Here is a 16,458-nt window from a genome sequence, read left to right as displayed (position 1 = left end):
AGGAAAGTAGATCCTATCATCGCCATTGTGATCTGAAACAGTGTGAGGAAGACCGGAGCCTCAATGTCACTGATCTGCTGATCAGCATCTCAGTCTCTAAGCACATAGCACTTACTCGCTTTAAAAAAGTGGGTTCTTGGACGGTTCTTGTGTTGATTTCCCTTAATAATGAGGTGTGTCTTCCTGGGTGACAGCTGGTAATACACTGGCTAAAGGTTTCTACATTAAACATAACTCCGGCTGCAGTTCCTATGATCCACACACATTCTGACATATTGTAATACCCTACAGGAAGCATAGGGGGCGATATGACAACTACATTTACATTAAATTTCACTCTATGAGGACCCATAATGTACATATGAATCACACATTCTTTCTGACAGAGTGTAATAACTTACAGAAACCACAGGGGCTGTATAATGACTATATTTCCCTTTAAATCACACTTCATAAGGCCTCATGCTGTTTATATGATCTACAAATTCATTCTGAGAAATTGTAACACACTGCAGAAAGCATAGGGCTCATGTGATGACTATATTTGCATTTAAATCATACTCTTTATGGTGCCATAATCTTCATATGATCCACACATTAATTCTTACAGCTTGTAGTAGGAAGTATAGGGGGTGATGTTGCTGCTATATTTCAATTATAAAATCTCATAATGTACATACGATCCACACAATCATTATCACAGATTGTAACATCCATTAGAAAACAAAGGGAAATATTTGAGGACTATATTTCTATATAAATTGCACCCCATAAGCATCGTAATGTATGATATGGCATATGTCATATCGCCCCCTACGCTTCCTGTAGGGTATTACAATCTGTCAGAATGTGTGTGGATCATAAGAACTGCAGCTGGAGTTATGTTTAATGTAGAAACATTTAGCCAGTGTATTACCAAACGTCACCCAGGAAGACACACCTCATTATTAATGAGAAAGAATCCTTATGCCCTCTATAGTTCTCGTTGTATATTACACTTGGCATCAATATCCATTAATCATCCATTATCTGTAAGCGCTTATCCAGTTCAGGCTCGTGGTGGGTCCAGAGCCTACCTGGAATCATTGGGCGCAAGGCGGGAACACACCCTGGAGGGGGCACCAGTCCTTCACAGGGCAGTCACCCGGAGGAAACCCACGCGGACACAGAAAGAACACACCACACTCCTCACAGACAGTCACCCGGAGGAAACCCACGCAGACACAGGGAGAACACACCACACTCCTCACAGACAGTCACCCGGAGGAAACCCACGCAGACACAGGGAGAACACACCACACTCCTCACAGACAGTCACCCGGAGGAAACCCACACAGACACAGAGAGAATACACCACACTCCTCACAGACAGTCACCCGGAGGAAACCCACGCAGACACAGGGAGAACACAACACACTCCTCACAGACAGTCACCCGGAGGAAACCCACACAGACACAGAGAGAATACACCACACTCCTCACAGACAGTCACCCGGAGGAAACCCACAAAGACACAGGGAGAACACACCACACTCCTTACAGACAGTCACTTGGAGGAAACCCACGCAGACACAGGGAGAACACGCCACACTCCTCACAGACAGTCACCCGGAGCGGGAATCGAACCCACAACCTCCAGGCCCCTGGAGCTGTGTGACTGCGACACTACCTGCTGCGCCACCCTGCTGCCAGACTTGGCATCAATATTACACATCAATTCCAGTTGTCATGGGGAACCTGGAGGAACAAGATTACATTGCCCTTAAGCGAGAGGATGCCTTACACACTGAGGAATGGAATGTGCAATCTCTAAAGACCAAGATCAAGTCGACAGAGGAGGTTTATGGACAGAGTTTGCTCAGTTGGTAGAGCTCTGGTCCACAATGCTGAGCAGATGCACTTTTTTGACACCTCTGATGAGTGGATGATGGTGCCTTGGGATTGCACCTTCAGTTGCTACCAGATGTGAGGCATTCCCTCGCTTAGGGCAAGGCTGTCCTGTCCCTCCAGGTTGAAATTCCAACGCCAGAAGCCTCTCTTTCTCTTGTTTCGGAGTTCCTCTGTGTCCCAGGGGAGGCTGGATCTGTGGTAGCACAAGCAGACCAGTGGTTTCCCTGTAACAGCATTTAAATAAATATGATTATGTTTAATACATTATTAAATGAACTGAGCAGCCTCAGGGAAGAGGATCCTAATGGACTCTACACTGCCAAAATCTTAAATCCAGACACCATCTCTAATACATCTCATTCTGAGACTATGAGTAAGAATATTTGCTTTATTTCTAGACACTTCAACTTGCTTTAAGCGATTTTATCAGTTGAACGTGTCTAATTCAGTTGGTTTAAAACACTTTTTAAGGAAAAATATTCAGAGGGAACCATTGGTCTGTTTCCCTACCAGGGATCAAGCCCCGCAAAGACCATGAGGAACTCAGAATCTCTAAATAAAATGTGGGAATAACTCCTACCTGGAGGAACAGGGAAGCCTTGCCCTTGCCCATTCTGGAACTTGAAAACACAAGCCCAAGACACTATCATCAGCTCAATAATAACTGTGTATGACTGATTGTGACTGTCTGTGAGGAGTGTGGTGTGTTCTCTCTGTGTCTGCGTGGGTTTCCTCCGGGTGACTGTCTGTGAGGAGTGTGGTGTGTTCTCCCTGTGTCTGCGTGGGTTTCCTCCGGGTGACTGTCTGTGAGGAGTGTGGTGTGTTCTCCCTGTGTCTGCATGGGTTTCCTCCGGGTGACTGTCTGTGAGGAGTGTGGTGTGTTCTCCCTGTGTCTGCGTGGGTTTCCTCCGGGTGACTGTCTGTGAGGAGTGTGGTGTGTTCTCCCTGTGTCTGCGTGGGTTTCCTCCGGGTGACTGTCTGTGAGGAGTGTGGTGTGTTCTCTCTGTGTTTGCGTGGGTTTCCTCCGGGTGACTGTCTGTGAGGAGTGTGGTATGTTCTCCGTGTCTGCGTGGGTTTCCTCCGGGTGACTGTCTGTGAGGAGTGTGGTGTGTTCTCCCTGTGTCTGCATGGGTTTCCTCCGGGTGACTGTCTGTGAGGAGTGTGGTGTGTTCTCCCTGTGTCTGCGTGGGTTTCCTCCGGGTGACTGTCTGTGAGGAGTGTGGTGTGTTCTCCCTGTGTCTGCATGGGTTTCCTCCGGGTGACTGTCTGTGAAGAGTGTGGTATGTTCTCCGTGTCTGCGTGGGTTTTCTCCGGGTGACTGTCTGTGAGGAGTGTGGTGTGTTCTCCCTGTGTCTGCATGGGTTTCCTCCGGGTGACTGTCTGTGAGGAGTGTGGTGTGTTCTCCCTGTGTCTGCGTGGGTTTCCTCCAGGTGCTTTGGTTTCCTCCCACAGTCCAAAAACACACGTTGGTAGGTGGATTGGCGACTCAAAAGTGTCCGTATGTGTGAGTGTGTGAGGGAATGTGTGTGTGTGTCTGTGTTGCTCTGTGAAGGACTGGCGCCCCCTCCAGGGTGTATTCCTGCCTTGTGCCCAATGATTCCAGGTAGGCTCTGGACCCACCGCAACCCTGAACTGGATAAGGGTTACAGACAATGAATGAATGAGTTACATTACTTAAGGTGGAACTGACTCTAAATTCAGGAGAGCGCTAACTGCATGAAAGTAAACACAGAGCGAAAATGCTACAAAACTAAACAGCTCGAGTTACACATGAGTTTCTGTGGTGAATTAGAGTTCTGTGGTTCCTCTGTGATAGAAAAGCTCAACCATTGCTGCTTGTATTTCTTGAGACAAATGAAAAAAACACATTTGCTTGATAAAATCACATGTAACATGCACAGTCTGAGAAATATGCTGCTGAATCTAATAATATTTTAAATCAGTCTCATGATGTGAAATATTAGATACATTGGTGAGATTTAAGAAGATTCCACTTTCTCAGAGCTCTTATTTTTTTTTTCTTTTTTGAGCGTGAGATAGTTACAGTGTGTGTATTCTGGTCTGAGCTCATTCTTCAGTGAGACAGTGGTAACCGAAGGGTGTTAAGCTCAGAGCTCTTTCTCCTGATTAAATTACACCACTGCAGGATTACTGCAGCAGCCTGATGTCATGTCCAGCGAGTGTGTGATGTGTTGCTGTTCCCAGGCTCTGAGAGAGAAAAAGAGTCTTTAGAGGATTATCTGCTGGACACTTCAGAGCCCTTCAGTATCTCGGTGTCACTCTCAAACTTTGTATTCCAGCATTTAATGTTTCTAAATTCTCCAATCAACGTCCGTTTTAGGGCGATATGATGGTGCTGCGGGTGAGATCTTCTCCTGGGGTCACTGTCTGTGGGAAGTGGTGTGTGTTCTCCCTGTGTCTGTACAGGTTTCCTCTTGGTGCCCAGTGAGACACAGGACCATGACCACCACAACTAAACTCAGTGAGAACCAGCAGTATTAGCAGTCACTAGCTGGAGACGTGGTGCTTTGTCAACAATCCCAGCTGACAAAGCAGCAAAAGCAGTGAGGAAGCTGCCGAAAATGGCTGCCACTAGTCAGCAGACTCCGCTAGTAGCCACTAGTGAAGCCAACGAGCCCCTCAATCCCAGCCGTCAGAGACGCGAAAGCAGACAGGCGGCCAATGACGGCAGACCCAGATGTTAGCATCAGTGATAGCAAGCAGCCAAATTCCAAGCAGCGATAAAGGAACAAGCTCAGCCAATGGCAGCACAGGAGGGAGGATATTTACTGGATAAATACGAAATAAACAGGAACAACTGAACAAAACACGGACAAAGAGCCGGACTCCAGAGCACTCTCACCCTGAACTGAAACACAGGCGAAGGTAATGATCTTCAAATGGAATTAGACACTTTTTATTGGATTAAAATCACTCAAAAAAGGTCAAATATACAATGCAAAGTCTTTACAATATTCTATAACAGAAGAGAGTGAGAAGTCGTGAGCAGTGACTTTGGTGCATTTTCTCCTTATTTTGGCACAGTGAAGTCCATGTTTGCATCAAAAAGGGTCTGTGTGCAGTGTCCTTGTTATTCCTTTCTCTCTCTCTCTCTCTCTCTCTCTCTCTCTCTCTCTCTCTCTCTCTGTTCTTTTTACAGTGTTCTTGCTCAAAGCCTTGTCCTCCTCTTAGCGTTTTGAACTGAAACAATTCTCGCTTGACTTGCCAAAGCTAACATAAAGCACAGAAGCGAACTCTCCTTCGGTGTCTGATGGAAATGCTGCTGGCCGCTCCTCTGCTGCCCTTTGCTGGACACACCACTGGCCTCAATGTTTCAGTGCCTTGTTGATAACACACACTCTCTCTCTCTCTCTCTCTCTCACTCTCTTTCTTAAAGAAACAAAGACATGCTCATGCCTCTGGAACGTCTGAAGTTTGAGGCCACTGGGGCGTCTGAAGACACTCTGACTTTTCCATGCAGTTAAAACAGTTCACTAAAGGCCTTGAGACTGCGACATCTGGGGAATGAAGCCCAGTGCAGCCTTGCTTTAAGATCTCTGTCGAGTCGCTGTGGCAAAGCATTCTCACTTTGGAACAAGCACAAGTTAACAATCATATAAATATATACATGGATAACATTCCGGCCAGATTCATATCTTCAACATCTTTTGAGGCCTTGGTTTCCATAAGTGAGATGAGGACACACAATACGCCTCGGAAATGGACTTTAAAAGGCACATATTATGAAAAACTCATGTTAATGTGTGAATCTGGAGCCCACCAACACACGCACTGAGAAACAAGACGAGGCATTTAGATTCTGCCCCGCTTCTGACGTCAAGTGCAGAGACTTTAGAATGGCCCCGCCCCCTCGTCTGAGTCTGTCCAATCACAGCGTTGGACCTGTGTTTATTTGAGAGCAAAAAGACGAGGTTAAACTCAGAATCTCACGCAGACACAGGGAGAACACACCACACTCCTTACAGACAGTCACCTGGAGGAAACCCACGCAGACACAGAGAGAACACACCACACTCCTCACAGACAGTCACCTGGAGGAAACCCACGCAGACACAGAGAGAACACACCACACTCCTCACAGACAGTCACCCGGAGGAAACCCACGCAGACACAGGGAGAACACACCACACTCCTCACAGACAGTCACCCGGAGGAAACCCACGCAGACACAGAGAGAACACACCACACTCCTCACAGACAGTCACCCGGAGGTAACCCACGCAGACACAGGGAGAACACACCACACTCCTCACAGACAGACACCCGGAGGAAACCCACGCAGACACAGAGAGAACACACCACACTCCTCACAGACAGTCACCCGGAGGTAACCCACGCAGACACAGGGAGAACACACCACACTCCTCACAGACAGACACCCGGAGGAAACCCACACAGACACAGGGAGAACACACCACACTCCTCACAGACAGTCACCCGGAGGAAACCCACGCAGACACAGGGAGAACACACCACACTCCTCACAGACAGTCACCCGGAGGAAACCCACACAGACACAGAGAGAACACACCACACTCCTCACAGACAGTCACCCAGAGGAAACCCACACAGACACAGAGAGAACACACCACACTCCTCACAGACAGTCACCCGGAGGAAACCCACGCAGACACAGGGAGAACACACCACATTCCTCACAGACAGTCACCCAGAGGAAACCCACGCAAACACAGGGAGAACACACCACACTCCTCACAGACAGTCACCTGGAGCAGGAACCCACAACCTCCAGGACCATGGAGCTGTGACAGAGACACTACCTACTGCTCCACTGTGTCACCTTGACATGGAAACCGACAAGTCCAAAAAATGTTTTATGTTTGTAAAAGCGATTGGGAAACAAACAAATAAAAAAAAATGTAAAACTTAATCCAGACTCCTGTCTCTCATTTATTAGAAAATAAACATGGACATTTATTTTAAGTATTTTTATAAAACAAATGGCAGTATAAAGCCTCATAAATATGGATCATGGGAAAATTAAACTCATTATGTCTGTTTTTAACACAGAGCTGATTCTGAATGAAGATAAAGGAGGTGTTGTGATACAGTGCTGTAGTAAAACACCAATCCCTTCCAGTTCAGGAGCGTGATCTGTTCAGACTCTTGTCAGATATAAGTCACGTTATATACACAGTGTGAACAGCAGAACAAAAATCAGGTTTGGGCCACTTTAAACTGCTGTGTGAACGTAGTCGATCTGAACAGGGCTGTTTAGACATGGGTAGAAACGCTGCTGTGGTGCTTGTGGGGTTTGGACCAAACCCCAGAGCTGTGTTCCAATGTGGAGAAGAGGCAGGGCACGTCCCCTTTAAGGAAGCTCCTGCTGTGTGTGTGTTTTCCTGAAGCAGTGACAGTTCCACAGTGAACTGAGCTCGCATTGATCTCAGCTTTATTTGCCTTTTCTCCCTCTCCTCACTTTCCCTGAGCTTGGGTTCACTGCAGCTGTCTCCGAGATGTTCAGACTGCTCTTAATTGTTCATTAACGCGTATCTGAGGGCAGAGGAGCAGAGGATGCGTCTGACTCAACAAATCTCTTGCTCCAGTCTGGATGCTGAATGTTTTTCAGGCCTGCGGGGGACGTGTTATTAACAGCGTCTCGTCTCTATGCCAGAACTGTCCAACTTCCCCGGAACAAAAAGGCCTGGTCAGCTCTTGTTTTACAAACTTTGTGCTTCAAACATGAAGCGTCCATTTTATTGGACAGTGGCGTGACAGCCGGCAGTGTTCACCTCGTCATTAACGTTGTTCAGACTAGACTGTATTTTCTAAAGCGGTAGACACATGCAGGTTAACGTTTTTCTGAACTGAAGGTGATTGGTCGAAGTGTTGTAACAGCCTCTGCTTTCCAGGGAAGGGTTTTACAGGAAATGTTGGAACATTGCTGTGAGGATTTGAAGACATTTAGCCACATTACCGTCAGTGAGGTAAGGTGCTGATGTTGGAGGATTAGTGCTAGATCCGTCACTCCAGAGAACATGGACCCATTGCTTTGGATCTCAGTACTGGGTTCTTTATACCCCTCCAACCAACACTTGGTATCGGCATAGTGACCTTGGGCAGATATGCAGCTCTCCAGTTTCCAGACTACAATCTAGTTTTCAGTTTCCAGGCTCCAGTTTACAGACATGCAGTCCATTTTCAAGAAAACAATCTAGTTTTAGATTTCAGTTCAATATCTAGACTCTAATCTATTCTCCAGTTGATAGATTCAAATTCGATTTCCAGATTCCTGTCTGGTTTCAAAACTCCAGTCTAGTTTTTCAGACTACAATCCAGTTTCCATTTTCCAATCCATTTTTCATTCCAGATTCAATGCTCCAGGCCATTTTCCAGACAACAATATAACAATACCAGATATCAGTTCAATACCTAGACTCCAATCTAGTCCCCAGACTCTGTTTTTAGATTCCAGTCTGGTTTCAAGACTCCAGTCCAGATTCCAGATTCATGTTCTGTTTCCACACTGCAATTTGGTTTCCTGACTTCACTCCAGTTTTCAGACTCCAGTCTGGTTTCAAGACTCCAGTCCGGTTTCAAGACTCCAGTCCGGTTTCAAGACTCCAGTCCGGTTTCAAGACTCCTGTCCAGTATCCAGACTCCAGTCCGGTATCCAGACTCCAGTCTAGTTTCAAGACTCCATTTTGCTTTCAAGACTCCATTCAGTCTAGTTTCCTGACCCCAGTCGGTTTACAAGACTCCACTCTGGTGTCCAGGGTCCAAACTTGTTTCAAGACTCCAGTCCAATTTGTATACTCTGTTCCAGTTTCCATTCCATTCTCCACTCTTTAAAAAGAGCTGCAGCCTGTGAGATGGAGGGAAAATATTCTGTGTTTGTTCTGTGTTTCTGTGTCACGTTGAACTTCAGACCTCTCTTTTGTTCTGACCACATTCTTCCCTCACATCCCCTGTGCTCTGTTCACTGTTGTGTATTTACATCAACAGCCATAACATTATGACCAGCTTGTTTCTACACTCACTCTCCATTCTCTCAGCTCCACTGACCACACAGCAGCACTTTGTCATTCTCAGAGTGCAGGTATAATTTAGGTAGTGAATATTCCACCAACTAAAAACACCCACCCGACAGCGTCCTGTGTCACTGATGAAGGACTAGAGGACGAGCGACACACACTGTGCAGCGACAGATGAGCTACTGTCTCTGACTCTACATCTACAAGGTGGACCAACGAGGGAGGAGTGTCTCACAGAGTGGACAGAGAGTGGACACAGGGTTTAAAACTCCAGCAGCACTGCTGTGTCTGATCCACTCTACACCAGCACAACACACCACCCCCATGATAGTGCTGCCTGCTCTCTGGGGGTCCTGTGGGGGTGCTGACCATGAATGAACAGGTTGAAAGGAAGCATCAGAAGTCTGTAATTGTGTGATATACTGTCCATGGTGTGTTTCTGCCTTCACCCAATGATTCTGCGCAAGCCCTAAACCCACAAAAGATAGATAAATGAATGAAGGTCATTTGACTTGTTTTTTGAAATAATGTGTTTAATTTTCCCTTTTTTATAAATATTTTTAAACAAAAGACAAATGGAGTGAGACACTTTCTGTAAACACATAAATCTGTTCAGAAACAGTTGAATAACCTTAAAATTACAACATTTTAATAATGAAAAATACCAGAAATGGACAGTGATTTCTCTTAGTAAGGGTGTATTTTTGCAGTGTGAATCCTGGTACATATATGAAGTGCTCTTACAGGTTGTGTTGGGAACGTGGGATGAGTGTAAATGAAGAGAGTGGAGAAGTGAAGGAGTGAAGAAAGACTGCAGGTGGATGGACAACCATCTTCCAGACAAACCTACACACACCAACACGCACCTACACACACCTCTGGACAGAATTATGCGGAGATGAAATATTAAGGGCTCCTTGGCCCAACTGGAGCAGGGTTAAATAATGTAGGACCCAGCTCAGCTCCTCTAAAGACAGTTAGGTGTGTGTGTGTGTGTGTGTGTGTGTGTGAGAGAGAGAGAGAGAGAGAGAGAGAGAGAGAGAGAGAGAGAGAGAGAGAGAGAGAGAGAGAGCATGAGCATATCAGGAATACATCATGTTGTGGGGACCAAAACCTGCAAAAAAAAACCTCCCTCATGTGGACCAGCCTGTGATCCCCACAATGTACAATTACAGACTTTTACAGTGAAGACTAGGGTTAGGGTACAGGTACGAGTCAAGTTTAGAGTTAGCTTCAGGCATTTCCGGACTTTACCCAGAGGATCTGTACAACCCCAATTCCAATGAAGTACACGCTGTGTAAAACATGAATAAAAACAGAATACAATGATTTGCAAATCTTTTCAACCTATATTCTATTAAATACACTACAAAAGGTTCATTCATTCATTCATTGCCTGTAATCCTTATCCAATTCAGGGTCGCGGTGGGTCCAGAGCCTACCTGGAGTCGTTGGACGCAAGGCGGGAATACACCCTGGAGGGGGTGCCAGTCCTTCACAGGGCAACACAGACAAACACACACACACATTCACACCTACGGACACTTCTGAGTCGCCAATCCACCTACCAACATGTTTTTGGAGCGTGGGAGGAAACCGGAGCACCCGGAGGAAACCCACGCAGACACAGAGAGAACACACCACACTCCTCACAGACAGTGACCCGGAGGAAACCCACGCAGACACAGAGAGAACACACCACACTCCTCACAGACAGTCACCCGGAGGAAACCCACGCAGACACAGGGAGAACACACCACACTCCTCACAGACAGTCACCCGAAGGAAACCCACGCAGACACAGGGAGAACACACCACACTCCTCACAGACAGTCACCCAGAGGAAACCCACGCAGACACAGGGAGAACACACCACACTCCTCACAGACAGTCACCCGGAGGAAACCCACGCAGACACAGGGAGAACACACCACACTCCTCACAGACAGTCACCCGAAGGAAACCCACGCAGACACAGAGAGAACACACCACACTCCTCACAGACAGTCACCCGGAGGAAACCCACGCGGACACGGGGAGAACACACCACACTCCTCACAGACAGTCACCCGGAGCGGGACTCGAACCCACAACCTCCAAGTCATTGGAACTGTGTGACTGCGACACTACAAAGGTAATATATTTAATTTTCAAACGGAAAAACTTTATTGGTTTCTTGCAAATATTAACTCATTTTGAATTTGAGGCCTGCAACATGTTCCAAAAATGTTGGGACAAGGTCCTGTTTACCATTGTGTTACATCACCTTTCCTTTTAACAACACTCAGTAAGTGTTTGGGAACTGAGGACACTAATTGTTGAAGCTTTGTAGGTGGAATTCTTTCCCATTTTTGCTTGATGTACAGTTGCTCAACAGTCTCCGTTGTTGTATTTTGTGCTTCACGTTGCGCCACACATTTTCAATGGGAGACAGGTGTGAACTGCAGGAGGCCAGTCTAGTACCGCAACCTTTTACTACAAAGCCACACTGCTGTAATATGTGCAGAATGTGTCTTGGCATTGTCTTGCTGAAATAAGCAGGGACGTACCTGAAAAAGACGTTGCTTGGATGGCAGCATGTGTTGCTCCAAAACCTGTCTGTACCTTTCAGCATTAATGGCGCCTTCACAGATGTGCAAGTTACCCACACCATGGGCACTAACACACCCCCATACCATCAGAGATGCTGGGTTTTGATCTTTGCGCTGATAACAATCCGGTCAGTCTTTTTCCTCTTTATTTTTCTCAGATTCTCTGAATCTTTTGATGATATTATGGACTGTAAATGATAAAATCCCTAAATTTCTTGTAATTGTACACTGAGAATCAATGTTCTTATACTGTTGGACGATTTGCTCACGCAGTTGTTCACAAAGTGAACATCCTTGCTTGAGAATGACTGAGCCCTTTGGGGATGCTCCCTTTATACCCAATTATGACACTCACCTGTTTCCAATTAACCTGTTCACCAAACAGGGGCTGTCTGAGCATTCCTCAACTTTTGTTGCCCAACTTTTTTGAAACATGTTGCAGGCCTCAAATTTAAAATGAGTGAATATTTGCAAAAAAAAAAAAAAACAATAAATATTTTCAAATAATCATATTCTGTTTTCATTTATGTTTTACACAATGTCAAAACTTCATTGGAATTGATGTTGTATGTGTGAATGCAAATGGGGCATTACCAGACCCCTAGTGCACAGTCCGGGTAATGTCTGAATGAGTCCCTGGGTGAATAGAGCCGCTAATGTCCCGTAGTGCTGCACAGCCACTGCCCCCTGGTGGAACCATATGGAACATTTCCAGTGGTGAGAATGCATCTGAGATGGACAAACCCTGTGTATATGCTACGTGTGAGAATTCAGATCCACAGAATCAGGTCTGGACATTTACTGTTGAGTTCAGGAGGTAGATTACATTATTTTTTTATGCTGAAACATGAATTTAAACTTTGTCTTTTTCTGTCTCACACACAAACACAGAACATTTTTTCTCAAGCCTCTTTATCTTTTATAACCTTTAACTCTTACAAAGTAGTTGAAGCTGAATACAGAGGTGTGTCGGTGTCTGAGCTGCAGTTTTCTCGATTAAAGCTTGTGCCTGAGCTTTGATGTTTTTGATGTTAACTCTCTCCCTGAAACTTTTACTCAGCAAATTAAGAGATTCTAATTCAAACATCATAAAAAAAAAAATACTCTGAAAATGTTATAATAAAGTAAGAGTTCCCTTTAATCAATTTGTCATGCAAATAATTAAACACTGGAATTTTAAAGTATGATTAATCACAAAAAAAAAAAAAAAAACTGTGATTAATGTGTTAACAAATGTCATTTAAACAAATGACTAGTTTTTAGTCATTTCCCAAACCACGGATCCTGTCCTGGAATCACAGGTCAGAGGTGTGAACCCACAGTCACTAGTGACAGTAATTTAAACAGGACCCAGTGATCTCGCTGTGATCAGTGGGTAAAACTGTGGTCAAACCTATCACTTCCTGATCGACTGCTCATGCAATGATTACCGGAAAAGTGAGAGACTGCGCAGGCGCCTTCAAGACACAAGTTTGTCTGTCTGTAGGAGCTGCGCTGATAAATTTCCCCCAAAAAATTTTAGTTTTGATTCCCAGGTATTGTCAGGAATGCATATGGTGGACTGACGGAGGCGGACACACACGCTAAAACAAAGTGAACTTTATTTATGAAAGAATAACAAAAGAGAGATTATGATAACAAGACAACAACAGTGAGACAAGGGGACTTAACACAGACAAGACGCACCTGAGACAGATAACGACGGGGAGGAAGAAAGGCGGGACATGGGCGGAGACATGGACAACAACATACAGATCCATGTGCTAAGAGAGCACATGGCGGGGAAAACAGACATGACAGGACGAGGGTGTGACAGGTATAAACTCAGACTAAAGTTAGTGAGAGCCTGCTTCTCTCGTTTTGGCTTTAGTTATCACCATCACTGGAGTGATGTTCTAGTCAGAAACTCTATAATTACATGTGCTAATGTAAGTGATAGTTTTATTCTGAAATAATAATTCTCCTAGTGTTTTTGGCTTATTGCTGCAATGGTGTTTTCTTCATTCTCACTGCATTTAGTTAGTTTCTTATATGGATTTCTTGAGCCAGACATTGACTGCCCTCTTTTACAAATAAATAGCGTATGATCATTTAAAATAAAAAAAGAAAACTTCAGTGAAGAACCAGATGGATTTGAACGTTTGAATGTCACACAAGAGGCGTGCTTTCAAGTCAATCAAAGATTATAGGAAATAAGACAGCAGCAGACATCTGTCACAATCAGTTTTATTGCTTCATGAACAGCTGTTTTACAGATGTGTAAAATAAATATACACCACGACAAGACTGTACTTTTCATTGTCACAATCCTCTCAAACCGTTTTGAGCAGCGCTGGGCAAATCTCTGTGCTTCTGAGCTTCTTCTATTAGTGTGGATCTACAGCTGGGGTAAAATCAAACTACAGAGAGAGAGAGAGAGAGAGAGAGAGAGAGAGAGAGAGAGAGAGAGAACCAAATAAGATTGAGAAAGAAAATGATGAACATGCTACAGAAGCAGTGAAAGAGAAGCAGATTGAAAAAGAGAGCGAGATAACGTGTGTGTGGAAGAAAAGATAAGAGAACAGAGAATGATGTTGGTAAAAAGAGAGAGAGAAAGAGAGTGCTACTAAGGAGTAGAACAACAGAGAGGAGCAGAGAGAGTAAGTTAAAGACAGAGAAAGAGAGAGATAAACAGAGGAGCCAATAGAGAGAATGAGTGCGAGGGGGAGAAGAGAGGAAGACTGTGATTCATGGACAGGAAGAGAGGGAAGCAAGGATAGAAATGGAGAGAGATAGAGATGAAGTTAAAAGCAGAATGTAGATCGAGGTCGTGGGCTGCAGGTGTCCGTCCTGCTGTTGTCCTTGAGCCGAGCAGGTGAGGGGTGACACGGTGCGTTTCTGGAAGTGGGTCAGAGAGACCGTAGCACTCCAGGATGAGAGAGAGAGAGAAAGAAAGTAAATAATTCAGCAGTGCTCCAATGGGAACAGTCAGCCTTGCTATGGACACAGGAACTGTGTTCTTTAAAGGCAGTGTCTATGATTCTGTGGACCTGCAGTTCTCTCTGCTTTGTTTCTGTTCAGAAGCTCCACGTCTTTTAAGGTGGAACAGTGTGTTTGAGGAGAAAAACAACTGTTGTTTGTTGGTGTCTGAAGTGTAAATCATCTGTAAGATTTTATTCACTGTTTGAATTCCCACAGAAACTCATGTGTAACACGAGCTGTTTAGTTTTGTAGCACTGTCGCTAATGCAGTTAGCCGTCTCCTGAGTTTAGAGACATTTCCACCTTAAGTGATCAGAAACAGATACAAAATAAAAGATAAGTCCATATTACACACCTGTGGAGCAACATCCTCATCTCGGTTTCAGGGTTTGGAGTCTCTCCGTTGTCTAAAAACCTCCAGAAACCAGAATTTTATTAAAATGGGATGAGTTGGCCTGGTGCCACTGACTCCTCCCATAATGACCCGTAGATTCTAACCTATGGCTGTGTCTGAAATCGCTTCCTATTCACTGGTTAGTGTACTATTTAGTGTGTCGGCCATTTTGTAGTGTTGTCTGATTTCTCAGTGAGTGATTTGATTCCCTATATTCTACACTTGATTATTACCCACAATGCACCGTAAATCCAGTGAACAACCGATGTACACTACTTACGGACTAGTATCCAGAAACCCAGAAGAAAATAAGGAACAAGAAAGAAGAAAAGAGAATTATCAGAGAAATTGAGGTGTGTATAAAATGTGTGTGTGTGGGGGGGGGTTTGAGGATAGTGGCCTGTGTGTGTGTGTGTGCGTGTTTTTAGGAGAGCTATTGAAAGGTTCTAGCTGTGTATTGATCATAAGAGAAGGACAAAGAAGGGCAGGTACACATCAGAGGAAAAAAGTGGAAGAGATGAAAAGAGAAAAAAGCAGGTTGGAGAGAAGGAGATGGAGGGAAGACAAGAGATAGAATCTGTATATGCTGTTACTTAAGCATTCACAAACTGGAACACGAGGGAATGAAGAAGGAAGAAAAAAGAGAAGAGAGAGAGAGAGAGAGAGAGAGAGAGAGAGAGAGAGAGAGAGCTGGAGGCCCTGGGAAGATGTGTGAGTCTTGGTGTGTGATATGACAGAATCATTTTGCTGACACTAGGGGCTTGATCTCTCACAGAGAGTTTTACCAGCTCAGCAGAGAGAGAGAGGAGAGAGAATTTTTTTACTTTAATAACAATCAGATCCATGAAACAACAAAAGGCCGCAAAGCCTCACGAGCCCCACAGCAGTGTTCTCCCCCTGTGTAAACAGCCCCTGTTCAGAACGCCCACTTTCAGCACCTGTTCCTTTAAATGATAATGAGCCGCTCGCTGTTCACCCCGACCCCGAGCGCACAGCAGTGAGGAGCGAGGAGCAGAAGCTCTGTTTTTTAGCCGTTTTCACTCTGTTCTCTTTCTTCTTACATTGACTTTTTGAAACCAAATGATTTTTTTTCCTTCTCCTGGAATGGAGGATGTTTTTGTTTGGACAGTGACGATATGTATGACATCCCCTTGACACCAGCCTGACTAAAACCCCATCTACAATCCCCAACTGAAGGTCTCACTCTCCTTTATCAGCTGACCTTTTGTACAGAGGCCACTGCAACCTTTTGGTAAGTTTCCTACCCCAACTACCTCGATCTGTTAAGTCTAGTTTTTCACATTTTTCTGAAGTACACCAGGATCTGGAAACTCAAACTTTGGTGTATAAGAAAGTATAGAATAACAATGTAGGGGTCTTTAAATAGCCTTCCAGCCTATGCTTGGAACTGGGCATAGTGACCGCAAACTCAGCAACAGTATCAGAGCAACAGTGAGATAGTCCTATTGTTATTGTTATGACCGATTCTCCCTCTCTCTTCTCCAATGCCCTGAGACTTGGCCGTTGAGTGTTGTATTCTGGGAAGACATCAGTCCTCCTCACGTGTGTCACACTCTCATGAGGGGATTCTCAACCTTGGCTTCGTT

Source organism: Hoplias malabaricus, chromosome 5 (assembly GCF_029633855.1).
Source record: "Hoplias malabaricus isolate fHopMal1 chromosome 5, fHopMal1.hap1, whole genome shotgun sequence".
Lineage (NCBI taxonomy): Eukaryota > Metazoa > Chordata > Actinopteri > Characiformes > Erythrinidae > Hoplias > Hoplias malabaricus.
Note: the sequence above shows the minus strand (reverse complement) of the source record.